At 30.9% G+C, this 15797-nt stretch overlaps 2 protein-coding genes across 2 annotated transcripts in view; one reads left to right on the top strand and one right to left on the bottom strand.

The window, feature by feature from the left end:
• The window catches only part of LOC107437409 (short-chain specific acyl-CoA dehydrogenase, mitochondrial-like), a 119288-nt gene extending 111534 nt beyond the window's left edge, over window positions 1–7754 (bottom strand). The window contains exon 1 of the mRNA XM_087168985.1: window positions 7600–7754. The gene's annotated coding sequence lies outside the window, so the exon portion shown is untranslated. The remainder of the gene's footprint in view (window positions 1–7599) is intronic.
• Window positions 1–15797, top strand: part of LOC147806197 (uncharacterized) — a 45603-nt gene that overhangs the window by 23227 nt on the left and 6579 nt on the right. The gene's annotated exons all lie outside the window — the stretch shown is intronic.

Genomic DNA, 15797 nt, shown 5'->3' with positions numbered 1-15797 from the left:
TATGATAAATATTTAACTATTATTTAAATGAGAATTAAAATAGATTTATGTTTTTAATACTTATGAATTTTTAATTAACCTGTTAATCGGAAGAGTGTTCCTAAATAATTTTTTGGTAGCATGAAACCCATGTTTGAACGAAACCCTATCTATGATAAAAATACCCCAAATAATATCACGCATTTACTTTTTTTTATGAAATTTCGTTCAGCTATCAACATAAAAATTTTATCGTCATTTTTTTCCCTTCATAATTGATGGATACAGCTGCTTTATGTCTTTCTTAGATTTTTAGAGGTTCTAAAGATAGAAAAAAAATTAACAGGCAGAATATTATAATAGGAATAAACGAATATTATCATTTTATATTATCGCATTATATAGAGCCGACGCAACTGTCTGCTCTATATAATGCGATAATATAAAATGAGGTAGTAAAACGAAAATTATGGAGTTATTTAAATTCATATTCAAAAGTATCAGTTGAGGTTCCACCGTCATTTCACCCAACGTCATTTCATCCAAACTGTCAAAATGGAAAAAAGGGTGGGGTCGAGCAGGTGTGGTAGTTAAAGATAAGAAAATAATTTTGTTCTTCAGCAATAGGGAAAACAGATGAGGGAAAAGAGTGTATTGAAAATGATGTTAGGGATTTTTAACTGCTTTGGAACACTAATAAGTGTGATGTAAAGGAGTATCAATTAAGGAACTGTTTATTTATTTATTTTCCGTTTCACGTGCTTGATAACATATTCAACATATCAAAAGCGAAATAATTAGCAATATTATTTTACGGAAATTCATTCACAATTTTTATTTCTGATGTTTCTTTTTTTCTTTTCTTTTTAATGAATCTTTACAATATTTTTAAAACTTTTTTCCTTCACTTATAAACATTGCGGGATTCTCAAGTGGAAACATAATACTAGAAGTTTATATTGCTTTGATAACAATAATATATTTTACAATAATAACATAAAAGTGTTCTTGTCTGAATTAATTATAGTTAAAAAATAAATAAATGCATTGATATTTAGTATAAAAATATGTAGAATTTTAATTTTTTTAATTTTTGTGCATTAAAATAAATACAAAAAAAAGTAAATTAAAATAAATAAATAAAACAAATGAGCTCGAACATCATTTACTATTTCAAAAATAGTTTATTTTTCATTTTTCTGCATACTTTAATATATTATTTTTCTGTACAAATTATATTCTAACAATTTATATTTTAACAAATACAATAGTAGTTGAAATAGTGTATTGTATACTAAATAAAAAAATTTATTTTTATTTTTTTTTAAAGTGATGATTTTTTAAAACTTTTATAACAATAAATTTTATCTTAAAATTGCTGAAATTTTAATAATAGAATTTGAAAGTTTAATATGATCTAATATTAAAATTATGCGAATCAGCAATAATTATTTAATGCTTTAGACATTGATTTCTTAAATACTGTAAAATCAAAGTAATTAAGAGGATTTCGAGCATTTATTTTAAGAAAATTGACTTTACAAAACCTTTTTTTAAATTATTATAATTACATTTCACATTTCGTCTGGGCTAACTGTGGTATAGAATTTTTTTTTTTACAAATGTAAATAAAATAATGAGTAATTAAAATTTTTAATGTGTGCTAGTTTCATTAGCTTCAGATATTATTGTACTGATTTAATCGTATCATAAATTAATTTTTGTGAAACTTAAGCAAATATAAATAAACCTGTTTGCTTAAATTTAAAAGAATGCTGCAGTTCTATTAATTATAATTTGAAGTAGAATTGCTTTCAAAATTTTTCTGTTTGAAAATCAAAATCATAGTATCAATAAAGTAGTAAAATGGAATAACTTAAAGTATTAAAAGAAAAAAAAATAATAATCAAAGATCTTAAACTTATAACTTCGGTTTAAAAAATAATTTTCTTAATAATTCGAAAATATTTATATAGGACAGATGCAACTAATTACAAAACAATTAAATAACTAGCTAGGCTTTAATGCAAATTCAAATTAACTTGAAGATAACTTGGAAAAATTTATTACACAATTAATGAGGGAATAGGATTACTAATTTATTTAGAATCTCGTCCCATTTTTGATCTGTTACGGAAAATGAAAATTATAAAAAACAAAATTAATAAACAATCTTTCTATTTAAAAATTCGTAACGCTGTTTTGGGTGTACAATTTAAACTTACATCTTGTTTAAAAATTATAAGATAAAGAGGAAAATAAATATGAGAAAACAGAAATTATAAGACTTAGCTTATTATTTAGCTTTTTTAGATATTGTTTTTATTACTTTTAAGTTTGCATTACATTTTGTTTTGTTACCCAAATTCAGTAAAACTTAGAAACTTCAAGTTTCAAGATATGTTGGGAAAAAAACTTAATATATAGTGATAAGAACAGTTTCCTATTTAAATTGTTATAAGTTTCGTCAACAAATTAAAATACCTATCTTTTAATTCTTGTTGAATCACACATTTTCTGTTCATTAGGTTGAGTTTTTTCATCAGGTTCGTATGATTGCATTTCAAATCAAGTTAATCGGTATGATTAACATGTTGACAAAATGATTGTATATTTTGAATGATTTATATTTAATATAACTTATTTGCTGATTAATAATTGCATAATTATTTAGTTACTACCGTTTTCAATATGTTTTTCATAAAAGTTACGTATTAGTGTAATGATGAGGTTTTTTTTTTTATATAAGAAAAGAAATACACTTTTAGTTTTAAGTTAATTTAGAATAATACTAAAAGTAAACTCATAATAATATTGGAACAAAAAAACTTTAAGAAAGGTGGATAATTAACTATTGCAACTAAATAATTTTTAAGAAAAAATAATAAAAAAGTAGTTTGTAGATATCCTCAGATTGTTTTATCAGATTGTCTTCGCTCTTCAAACTCCCTTTTTTTTAAATATTTATTATGAAAAATAATTAATTTAAACTTACGCATCTAACTGTGCCACTCGAAGAGACATTTTTAAAACCTAATTAAATTATACTGCAATAATAAAAAACTGATTATTAATTAGTTCCCTAGATATGATTAAAATATACATATCAGCCGTCGGCTCAGGGGATCGAGCGCTCGCCTTCCAATGAGGTGAAGCGGGTTCAAATCCCGGCGATGGCTGGTCGATACGAATTCCGCATCCAGCTTGCACGAACCACAATGCTGACGTGAAATATCCTCAGTGGTAGACTGATCATGGGTTAGAGTCCGAGAAGGCAGCTCTCACCAATCATGTCACTGTTATTTCCTTTTATTTCTATTAAATGTGAAGTTTGATTGTTAAATCATCGTCGTTATTTCATCTTATGCTGCTCAAACTCCAACACACACACACACACACACACAAATATATATATATATATATATATATATATATATATATATATATATATATATATATATATATATATATATATATATATATATATATATATATATAGTCAAACCCCGCTATAGTGAACCTTCAAGGGACCGAAATTCAGTTCACTGGAACCGGGAGTTCACTATATCCATTACGCAGGCAATTTAATTAATTGTTCCCAAACTGGGTTTTTAAAGATTATGAATACAAGATTATTTAAGATGATCAAAAATTTCATCTCAAAACTCTTTATTTAGAATAAAAAGAAAGAGAAATATTTTGGAATCCATTAACATATTTAATACTGTGTGTAAATTTTTCGACAAGATACAACGTTGCTAACTATCTAGACAGGTCAGATTTAAAGCGATACCATACAGTGTTATTACTCCTAAAAAAGAACTGCGAGGAGCGTATGGGGCAAACGTATGAAGTTTCATGAAATTGTCCCAAAAATTCAGCTACGCTGCTGTGGGAACTGCTCAAGCTAGCATAAATGTGGTTACAAATTCAATTCGCGATCGCAACACTCGAATACGCCTTCTGGGGAGAGACCGGTTTCATGCCTTTAGCCCTTCTCCCTTCCCTCTCCTCCTCTTTTCAGTTGTATAGGAATATACTACGATATTTTCCCTTTTCTTAATATTTTTCCTTTTTATTTAATAAGAATATTTTTTAAAATTTCCATAATACTTTTCTTTAGAACTATGTTTAATGCAGTTTTCAGTTCCATATAGTTTTTCAAGTTAAAAGATTTCAATCTATATGAAAATCAAGAGAGAAACTAACGTACTTCCTTCCTCTATGACTATCCACACGCTAATGGAGAAAGCATGTGAAGTGTTGCCATAGGAAAAGAGCTCTGCTCTACGCCACCTGCAGCCCATTTCGATCGCCAATATGAAAGTTGTGAGTATGGGGGCTCACTCTCACAATAAAAAGAATCGCTAACACTCGAAAGTGTGCTAGAGACCATTCTCTTGGGTGTTTAAATTTTGATTAGGGATGAGAAGTTAAAAGAGCATTGACATTCATGCAATTTGCGCAGTTCGTCTCAGGGACCGTTCTCTCTGGAAGCGAAAAAAGCGCGTATACGATTTTAACGATTCCAATGAAAATCCGATAAGTTAAATATATTTATCCGCATAAAGATCTTTAATCAAGTTGCTTTTGAATTCGCATATTCGATTTATTTTTGCATCCAGTTAGAGAATATCCCTTTACACGTAGTTTCAAGGGAAACATTTACACTATGCGCAAAAACTTTAAAAACGCTTGCCCTGCCGATGTTTGGAAATTGAATGTGAGAAAGACAATTTGTGCCTGTGCGAATCATAAATTCAGCATGGATAAAATTGATTTTTAAAAAAAATATATTGTCTAATGATGAATTAACAGCAATTAATTTTTTTAATTTTAAAGTTAAAATGCTATTCAATCCTCAATCCTACACAGTTTCTTTAAATCTATCAAAATGTAAAAATAATGTACTATGAAGCTTTGAGACATTTTACGCTAGTTACCAAAATTAAGGAGTAATAATTTCTTTTAAAAATAAGTACCCTATATTTAAAAATGCACTTTGAAACAACTATTTTTTTTCCTTCATAATAACAACTCCAAATATTAAAACTTCATCAATTTTTTTTAAAATTCTATGATTTATTAATTTGGTTTAAAATTTTATGTAATTTTTTACTGCTTTTTCAAAAGCAAATAATAATTTTTAAAAATTTGAAATTTGCAAAAAAAAAAAAAAAAAAAAAAAATCAGAATTAAATATTCTTTGGTTTATTTCTGAAATTATATTTGATTAATATTTTTGCGATAAGCTGGGAGAAAATAAAATCTGCATTAAAGATATCTATTTAAAATATCTCTAACATATTATGAGTTATTTCCAGGTGTGATTATCTGATGGTTTGTTAATTTAAATGTATATATGAAGTGTGTTGGAATATGGCACTTCAATAGTTTTTTATATTATTATAAAATTAAGTACAACTTACGTTAACTGTTTTAATTAAAGAAATTTATTTTATTTTGATTTTCAATTTTAGGTTTCTTATTTTCACTTTTTTCCTTTTAATATTTGCTTGATGGTTATTTTTTTGATATGGAAAAAAATTTCCATGACTGATAATAGGTATATAAATTATTATGTCCTATTTAAAAGAGAAAGTTTAACAAATAACGTTACAATTAAATAAGCAAATTGCAGTACCATAAATTATTCATGGCTTTACTACTTTTTAAAAATTTTTTCTTTCCATACAAGGCTGGGAATAATTCCAATACTTTCTGAATAAATCAATTTTATGTTGAATAAACTTTTGGAAAATTTGTAATTAAATTCCAGAGAGTTCTTTTTTAAACGACTTTCATAAATTAACAAATTCTATTTTTAAATTTACTTGTAAAAATTATTATTTAATTGGTGTAAAAAAATTTTATTCTTAAATTAACAATTTTCAACATGTTACTTCAGTTTAAAAATACTGTCTCTTGTTTATTGCCTTAGTCAAGTAAGGGATTTTTTTTACTGATTGAAGATTTTAAGTAGCTTATTTCCGACATTATTTAAAATGGCTAAAAAAAATGTCGTCGATTGAATATATGGTTAAGCGATAGTAAGAGGAAAATCTATTTTCCCTTTCAGGTTGTTTTTCCTCAAAAAAGGATTCTGTCCCCTGTATAAAATCCCTCTATACCCTTCCCTCCAAACGGACCCCTGGAGAACTCCCGTGCTCACAGGTGCACATCATTAATAATCTATTGGGTCAACTTTCGAATTGACAAGTTTAGTCATTTTTTAGATATATTAAAGTGCTATTTAAAACTGCAGCATATCACACGAAAGCATTAAATATATATGATTTGTAAAAATGTAAAGTAAAATAAAAAGGAATCCTGATCATTAGGAACCGATATTAAATAGTTCAAATGATGGGGCAAAATTACCTTTTAAACGAATCAAAAAACTTTTTTATCTTTTATACTAAATTTTTTAAAAATAATTTCTAGATACTCAAATTGTTTAGATGATAGGTTCCCTTTTATTGACAACGAAGTTTCTTATTTTTATTTTTTCCAGTCATTTATTTATATTATTTTTAATTTAACCTTTATTTGTTTTTATTTTATTAAACTAAATGCACAGGTTCAAAATTCAAACAAAGTTGTCAAAATTTCATATATATAGTTTTGATTTACAATCTTAAGAAGTTGTTTCGATTTTGGTTTTGAAATTTAAAAGCCTTATTAATTAAAAAAAAAAAAAATAGAAGCCTTATTAACTTTAAGCGTATAATTACAACAAAAATCTAGGAGTTAAAAATAGAAGCAAGTATGATCAATAAATAATAAAATCATAAGCTAACTAAATAAATAAATTTTGTGTACGAAATATAATATTACAAATGAAACATATTTCATATTTAGGGGAAACATGGAAGCTTAGGTCACACAGAAAGTTTAAATTTTTTTCTCTTCTCAATTTAAACATTTAGCTGATGATCACTTGAGTTCAATCCTCTATCAAGTAAAATAACATGTTGATTCTGTCTATTAGCAGTAAGCAAAATTTAAATAAAATCACATCTTCTTATTTCAATTCCATCCAGAATAAACCTAATCGAGAATTTAGATAGGCCTGTCAAAGAGGGAAGTGGTCCACCATTTAAATAAATAAACAAAAGAAGATTTTAAAATTTTAAAAATAAACTAACTGACTAAATAAAGAAAGATACATTTCTCTCCATATGGTTCAAATTACTAAAGCGAAATCAATATTCATCTTTGCACTGCTGCTTCAGGTTTCTTACTTTTCCCCAGTACAATTAAATTTGATGTTTCTTTAAACAGAATTATAGCATTTTTTAAACTCTGCTATGTTGGTTCTTTAAATTATTATCCTTCAGAACAAAGTGGGTCAAATTACCATTTAGTAAGAAGGTTTGACTCAGTTCCTTAGCTCTTAAAAAATTATTTATTAAACATGTTTTTTAATTTGACAAAGTTTCTAATTTAAGTAAAAAATACTGATGCGAACAGAAGTCAAATATTTTAAGCTATTAGATAATTAATAATTTCAACTTTGAAATTTGTTATGTTAAAAAATGTATAAATAAAAAACTGTGCAAACCTTTCATGTTTTCTAAAAAAACAACCAAAGTAGATTTAATAAAAACTTTCGCTTACCTCCAAAGGTGAAAAATTTGTCTTCTTAATATCCTCCGAAAATTTTGATACAGAAATTCGGAGTTGACGTTGACGGAGTTGACTTGGTTTTGAATAACCGGACCCAGCAAAATTTTAGAACCCGGTATACATCTAATTATTACCATTTATTACGATTTTATAATTAAGAGCTTTACATGTTATTTTATTATTAAGAGCTTTGCATGTTATTTTATTATTAAGAGATTTACATGTTATTTTATTAGTAAGAGCTTTACATGTTATTTTATTATTAAGAGCTTTACATATTATTTCATTATTAAGAACTTTTCATGTTATTTTATTATTAAGAGCTTTACATGTTATTTTATTATTAAGATGGTAACATGTAAAGCTCTTAATACTCAGAGGTTTTGAACTCTTAAGAGTTCAATACCTCTGAGTTTTTCCAAAATGAAAAATATTGAAGCCGGAAAAAGTTTCACGAATCATCAAATTGTTTGGTTATTTACAGAACTGATCAAAATACAGTGTTTTTTATAGTTATCGAGAAAATTAAATAATCAGTAAATAATTAGTAAATAATAATCAGTAAACAGTATTCATTACATCGTGCTTTCCTTGTAACCTTTCTAACTTTTTTTCGTTTTATCAAACCTTATTAATGCCATTTTTCGATCAACGTATCTACAGCATGTACTGGGGATAGCCAATTTCGACTCTTCTGTTCTTGTAATATTAAACTATACATTCATGATTGACCCCAATCTTTGCAAATGTTACTTTTACCATAACTTTAACGACTACAATGAAGATTTATAAAATTATAATTTACCAAATTGTAGAAACATATATTCTGTATCCTATATAAAAGTTGATCCCCTATTTTTGCTTGCAATTTTCGATATGTCGAGTGTATTAGTTACTGGGTTCGATCCCCGCTGGCCGAAGACTCCCCATGTGATGGTGAAATGATAACCGATGCACGTTAAATCTGTCGATTCGCTAAGCCCTCCATGTTCCCATAACAAATCAATACCTCTGGGGATACAGGAATTTCCTTGTCTTCAGGATTGGGTTCAAAATCACAAGGTCACGGAGTTGAACATTAGTAGCCGTAAACCCAAAATTAGGTCGGTTGTTCAACGATGGGTGTAAAAATTTAAGAAAAAAATATTCCACTTTGGTCTCAGTCGCACTTATGATACATAAAATACATTTAACTTAACGACTGCTTTCAAAAGATTTTATTGTAAAAAAAAAAAAAAAAAAAAAGTCGAATTTCGAATTCCTTGGATGAGGGGAAAGAAGATATTCCGTGGAACTCAGCAGTTTAAATTTGAAGTTTTATGGCATTGTTTTTTAAAGTTTTAATTGTGTTATATTTTTTGAAATATCTTAACCTCTCTTTCTGAACGTAATTTAAAGTAGTTCTTCTTAAAAAAAAAAAAAAAAAGACATTTACATAAACTGCTGTTTGTAGAAAATGCAACACCATGAAAGAATCATCAGAATCAAATGAAATTTAATGCAGAAACGACTTGTACTGATACAAATAAATGATGAAATTTTCAAAACAAAAGAAACAAATTAAGCGTCCGAAATCAGTATTTGGTGCAGCCACCACGCGCTGCAATAAGTGCTGCTATACGACGTGGCATGGAGTCAAACAGATGTTGAATATCTGCTTGAGGAAGAGAATTCCATATCGCTTGTATGCGCAACCAAAGTTCGTCTTTGGAAACTGCAGGACGCGGATCACGAGTGAGACGCCGACCAACCATATCCCACACGTGCTCAATAGGCGACATATCCGGCGAATAAGCAGGCCAAGGAAGAAGTTGCATGCGTTGTGCTGAACAGAAGTCTCTAACAGTCCGCGCAACATGTGGGCGTGCATTATCCTGCTGAAAGATAGCTCCAGGGATGCCTTGAAGGAAAGGAACGACTTCGGGCTGTAGCACTTCACGGACGTATCTGTTGCTATTGAGATTACCCTCAATTCGTATCAAATTGGATCGTCCATGATACGAAATCGCACCCCAGACCATAACTCCGGGTGTTCGACCACTATGTCGTTCAATAATACACTCAGGAAGGCAGCGTTGACCGGCATAATGTCTAACACGAACACGGCCATCATGGGTCCACAAATTGAAGCGTGATTCATCTGAAAAGACAACTTGGTGCCAATCAGCTCGCCAGTCTCTGTGCTCAAGAGCCCACTGCCGACGCAGCCGTCGATGATCCGCCGTGAGGGGAATCCTGTATAATGGCACCCTTGCACGCAATCCACGACGCAGCAGACGACGACGAATTGACGAAGCCGACAATTGTACACCTGTAGCAGTAGACCAATGTGCTGCCAGCTGCCTGGAGGAAGCTGTGCGATCATTCACCGCCATGCGGAGCAGGTGTCGATCATCGCGCTCTGACGTCACCTTCTGTCGTCCAGTGCCTGTTTTTCGAGTTGTTCGGTGCTCGTCGGTCCACTGCTTCCAAACTCGCATCACTGTGGAACTGTTCCGCTGCATACGAGCTGCTATTGCGCGATAGGAAAATCCTCCTTCTCGAAGGCCGATTATCCTCCCTCGTTCAAACTCCGTAAGTTGCTTGAATTTCTTATTCTTCCGTCGTGGAGGCATACTCAGGTCTCACTAAACGTTTGCCACTAACAAATAATCATAGACTATTTTCAACGTCCCGCTACAGCACTTTATTTATACGCTTTCAGCATCAATTCAGAGGGCGCTGCGCGCGCCACGCACGCGCGATGGCTCTGAAACTTTATTAATTTGCATAATATCCTATAATTGACATTTGCTGCGAATTTCATTTGATTCTGATGATTCCTTCATGGTGTTGCATTTTCTACAAACAGCAGTTTATAAAATCAATTGCAAGCAGCACATTAAGAATAGTTTTTGAAAGGGGAAAATTGATGCAGAGTTATTAATAACTCTACTAATTAAACATAATTACTACAAATACTAATTAGTATCCATTTCATTGTGTAAAATGCATCGATATTTCATGATCAACGAATGTCCGACTTGGTGTATAAGTCGTCTTTCTGATTTACGTCAAATTTTAGAGGTTTGAGGAGCCTTGGAGGCTTACGCTTTTCCTTTTATTACATTTATTTAATATTATTTCTTTAATTAATATCATTTAATCAACCTTATTTTTTTATTATTAATATTTCTAGCATATAACAAAGATTTTTCTACTAAATGATTTAACGTCTTCTAAAACGTCAGATATTAGGTTATTCAAGATACTTTGAGCAGTGGGGATTTATGCAACATAACTCTTCCTCAACATAAGAAGGAAAAAGAAAATGGACCAGAAACATACGAAAGGCACCCTTAGAAATGAATATGATTTCAAGTCTAGCAACGGGGTTCCCACGACCTGGAAAAAATAATCGAGTGATAGCTAAGATTTCTCAAAACTACTGAAAATTACTTAAAATTATCTTTCATTCGCGAATTTCGAAACTATTGAGTTATTTTTTGGACACATATATATTTCATTTAAATTAAATATTTATTAATTTCCCTTAAATTAAATATTAGCCTAAATGTTCGACTCCAATTTTTTTAGGGAGCGAACCCAGGGCTATAGAGAATAGAAGGGCTAGTTCACTCCGCTCTTAGAGCTGAAGCTACGATTTCCCTCCTCATGACGTCACTGTGTTCACAGATCTCGGAACATCGCACTAAAAGATATTATGATAACTTTGCATCTTTCTCTTTGTAAAAATAAGTTACACTTTTTTTGGTTATTAGCTTTCAAACTTTGCGTAATTAACACATTATTTCCATTCATAAACATAGTTTAAAAAAACTTTCTTGGCCATTATATTAAAAAAATACCATTTTAAACTTATAAAAATATTTTACTAGTTGGCGAAAATGACACTATAAATACTTTATTTTAAGAAATTCAGTTTTAACTTTAATTATTAAGAAAAATGAAAGCATATATCGACACTTTTTTATCTACATATTCTTTTATAACAATAAGTTGAGTTAAATTTAGAATCCCCGATTTTAAAATATGCCGTTAATAGCAATTTGTTCATACTTAGTCATTGGGAAACATCAACCTCAAACGCTAATTACTGGAAAAAAAATAATTTAGGTTATTATAATTTAGATATTTAAATTTAAGATGATATAATTTATAGATATTTAAATTCAAGAGAATATAATTTTTAAAAGAATTATAAATATTTAGAATAACTACATTAAAAAAATAAGTTATGAAATTAGGAGAATTTCAACTGTACACTATATATTTTATTTATACTTTTTACTTACGTTTTAATTTTCTTTGACTTTATCCATTTTTTAATTTTTTTCACATGTCTTTCTTTTTGAAGTAACGAGGCGGTTTCTATTCAGATAACGAATTTTTATAAAAGTTCTAAACGATAGAAAAAACGTATTGCTGTTTTATATTAACTGTGTCATTTCGGAATCCATTCTTTACATAGTTGTTCATTTACTTTAGTAAACACGCGGAAAATTATATTTTTTACTTTTGTTTTTCTATCAGAATTTTTGCAAGTTGCAATCGCGCAAACTGGCATTTCGTTAATAGTTTTAAAATTTTGTAAATTCACTGCAAAAACTGAGGAAAGTCATTATAGAAAATAACAAATGTCTTAGAATATGTCACAAAAATAAATGCTCCAATATTAGTTAGAGCTAGTTGTCATATATTGTAAATCACCAATAGTTTGTTATAATTATCAATCCATCAATCAATATAGTTTATTAACTTCTACTTCAATTTATAGATAATATATTGCAACATGTAAACATTTGCTTCAACTTTTATCTTTGAATAAGCACTGTAACTTCGATCTTCAGTATGATGTAAACAAGATGTATTTTCAATAAACTTAGCTATAATGTTATCTTCGTTAATCATTCTAATTTATGATATCCAACATCATAACATGGAGTCAGAGTAAAGTTAAACTGCCTACTAAGCATTATAAATACTAATCTGGTCCAGCTTACTTGCTACGATATCGATCTTGCCATTTATCGATAATGTCAACCAGCCTACCAACTCCTAAGCAATTCAACGTGAACGCTTCAAATCCTTCAGAATCATGGAGATTCTGGAAGCAAGATTTCGAAGACTATCTTAAGGCTTCTGGCTATTCATCTGAGTCAGAAAAAAGGAAAACGGCTTTGTTTCGACATGTATGTGGTGAAGAGTTAAAGACAATCTATCGCACTTTCACACTTACACCACTGCCTCCAGCCACTGAAGTAAGCCTTGACCAAATACTGAAAGTATTTGATGATCAATTCAAAGATTATCAAAATGAAATTTACTCATCATTTCTCTTTTTGGAAATTAAGCAAAACGACGGAGAGAAATTTCAGGACTTCTTCTCACGGCTTAAGCTAGCTATTATTGATTGTAATTATCAAGAACCAGATAGAATGCTTAGGGACAAGATCATACATGGCTTGCAAGACAAACCATTGCAAGAAAGACTGCTAAGAGAAACCAGTCGACGTGCAAAAACTCTGCATGAAATAATCAGCGAATGCAGGGCAGCAGAGCAGTCACGCTCACAAGTGACTTTAATGAGCTCCAAAAATGAAATCAATTTAGTCTCTACTTCTCGCCAACAGTTCCCAAAGCAAAACAGCTATAGTTGTAAAAATTGTGGACTTCAACATGAACCTAAAAAGTGTCCAGCGTTTGGTACGGCCTGCAACAACTGTGAGAAGAGGAATCATTGGTATAAATTTTGCCGTTCTAAACCTCTCAAGAAAAGTGGCAACCGTGTAAACATCATTGAAGAAGTTGATGAATATTTTCTTGGAGAACTAAGACTCAATACAATCTGTGATAATGGTGAGAAAGAATGGACTCAAGACATTCAAGTTAATGGATGCTCAGTGGTTTTTAAACTCGACACTGGGGCACAGGTTAACGTTCTTCCACAGAATATATTTGATAATTTGAACAACAAACCAAAGTTGTTACCTTGTAATCAGCCAGTTCTAGCTTATAATAACCACCCTGTTCCTGTTAATGGTATTTGCAAACTCTTCTGTAAATCAACCAAATCAAGAGGTTGTTTTAAGTTTGTTATTACAAGTTTACACTCTAGCCCTATTCTTGGACTTAATGCATGTAAAAGTTTGGGTCTCATCAAGCGCATGTATCAGTTGCAAAACATCTCCGGTGATCCCCCTGATATTATGCAGAATGTCACATCTGACATTAAAGATGTATTAGATGAGTTTAAAGACGTTTTTACTGGTAATGGAAGGTTAAACAGGTGTATAAAAATTAATCTGAAAGATGGTGCCATACCGCATGTTGCAGCAGCTCGAAAAATACCTCTAGCTCTTCATAACAAAGTGAAACAAGAACTGTTGAACATGGAGCAACAAAACATTATTGCCAAAGTTGAACAGCCTACAGAATGGGTTAGCAGCATGGTAGTTGTGAACAGTCCTAAAAAACTGAGGATATGCATTGACCCGAGACCTTTAAATGAAGCTATCCTAAGGCCCCATTACCCAATTCCAACATCAGAAAGACTGTTTACCAGCTTGCAGGGTTGTACAGTTTTTAGTCTCCTAGATGCAAAAAATGGATTTTGGCAACTTCCACTAGATGAAAAATGCTCCTATCTGACAACATTCTCCACCCCATGGGGAAGATATAGATTTTTAGTCCTTCCTTTTGGGCTTAACAATGCTCCCGAAGAATTTCAACGAGCAATGGAGGAAATTTTTGAGAATGAACCTCAAATCCAACCATATTTTGATGATATAGCTTTAAGTTCAAAAAACATAAATGAACACTGTTTGCTTTTAAGAAAGGCTCTCACCATTGCTAGGAAAGAAAACTTAAAATTTAATATCTCAAAGCTTCAACTCGCACAGCCATCAATAAAATACCTAGGGCATATCATATCAGAAACTGGAATACAAGCAGATCCTATGAAAATAAAAGCTATTCAAGAATTTCCTGCTCCAGAAAACAAAGAAGCCTTACAACGATTCTTGGGAATGGTGACTTATCAAGCAAAGTTCACAAGTCACCTATCAGACTTAACTCATACTCTTAGACAACTTCTGAAAAAGGGTAATTCTTTCTTATGGGATCAGAACATGCAGCAAGATTTTGAAAAAATTAAGTGTGCTCTCATGAAAGCTCCTTGTCTAAGCTTCTTTGACTCAACAAAACCTGTTCTCCTGTCAGTAGATGCTAGTCAAAGAGGATTAGGGGCTGTATTAACCCAAGAAAACAAACCTGTTGCATATGCCTCTGCCACACTCTCTAGTGCACAATCAAGATATGCTCAAATAGAAAAGGAGCTTCTAGCTATCATCTTTGGATTAGAAAAGTTCAATTATTTTACTTATGGCAGACATGTTCTTGTACAAACTGATCACAAACCCCTTCTTGGACTAAGTAAAAAACCATATGATGAAATATCACCACGACTTCAACGAATGCTTTTGCGCATGAACAGATATACAGTTACTCTACAATATACCCCAGGAAAGCAGCTCATAGTTGCTGATACTTTGTCACGAGCTACCTGTCCAGATATCTTTAATGACAATCTGTGTGACTCACCACTAGCTACTTCTGAGACAGTACTAGCCATTGCAACTAAATCCAAATGGAGTGAGCTTTCATCAGCCACCAAAGTTGATGAAGCATTGCAAGAACTTAGCCAGCTTGTTAAGAATGGCTGTCCTAGTGAAAAGTGTAGAGTAAACCTAGTAGCAAGACCATTTTGGCATTGTCGACATGAGATAACTGAAACTGAAGATGGTCTTTTATGCAGGGGAAGTCGCTTAATCATTCCAGAATCTGCCAAAATTGATGTTTTGAAAAAACTACACACTGCTCACCGAGGCATTGTTGCATGTAAAACCAAAGCCCGTGAATACCTATATTGGCCTACAATGAACACAGACATAGAAACTTTTGTAGAAAGATGTTTAGTATGTCAGAAGCATCAGAGAGCAAATGCGCAAGAACCTTTGCTACAAAGGGACTTGCCTGAAAGACCCTGGCAGAAAATGGGTACTGATTTTTTAACCCTTATGGAAACAACATATTTGCTAATAATTGATTACTTCTCAAAATACATTGAAGTGCAGCCCATGAATAGAACAACCACTGCTTGCGTTGTCAATGCAATGAAATGTGTATTC

The sequence above is a fragment of the Parasteatoda tepidariorum genome, chromosome 8 (genome assembly GCF_982258835.1).
Source record: "Parasteatoda tepidariorum strain Cologne lab strain chromosome 8, Ptep-v5.0, whole genome shotgun sequence".
NCBI classification, from domain to species: Eukaryota; Metazoa; Arthropoda; class Arachnida; order Araneae; family Theridiidae; genus Parasteatoda; species Parasteatoda tepidariorum.
The sequence above is the reverse complement of the archived record's forward strand: the minus strand, read 5'-3'. Positions and strand labels throughout refer to the sequence as shown.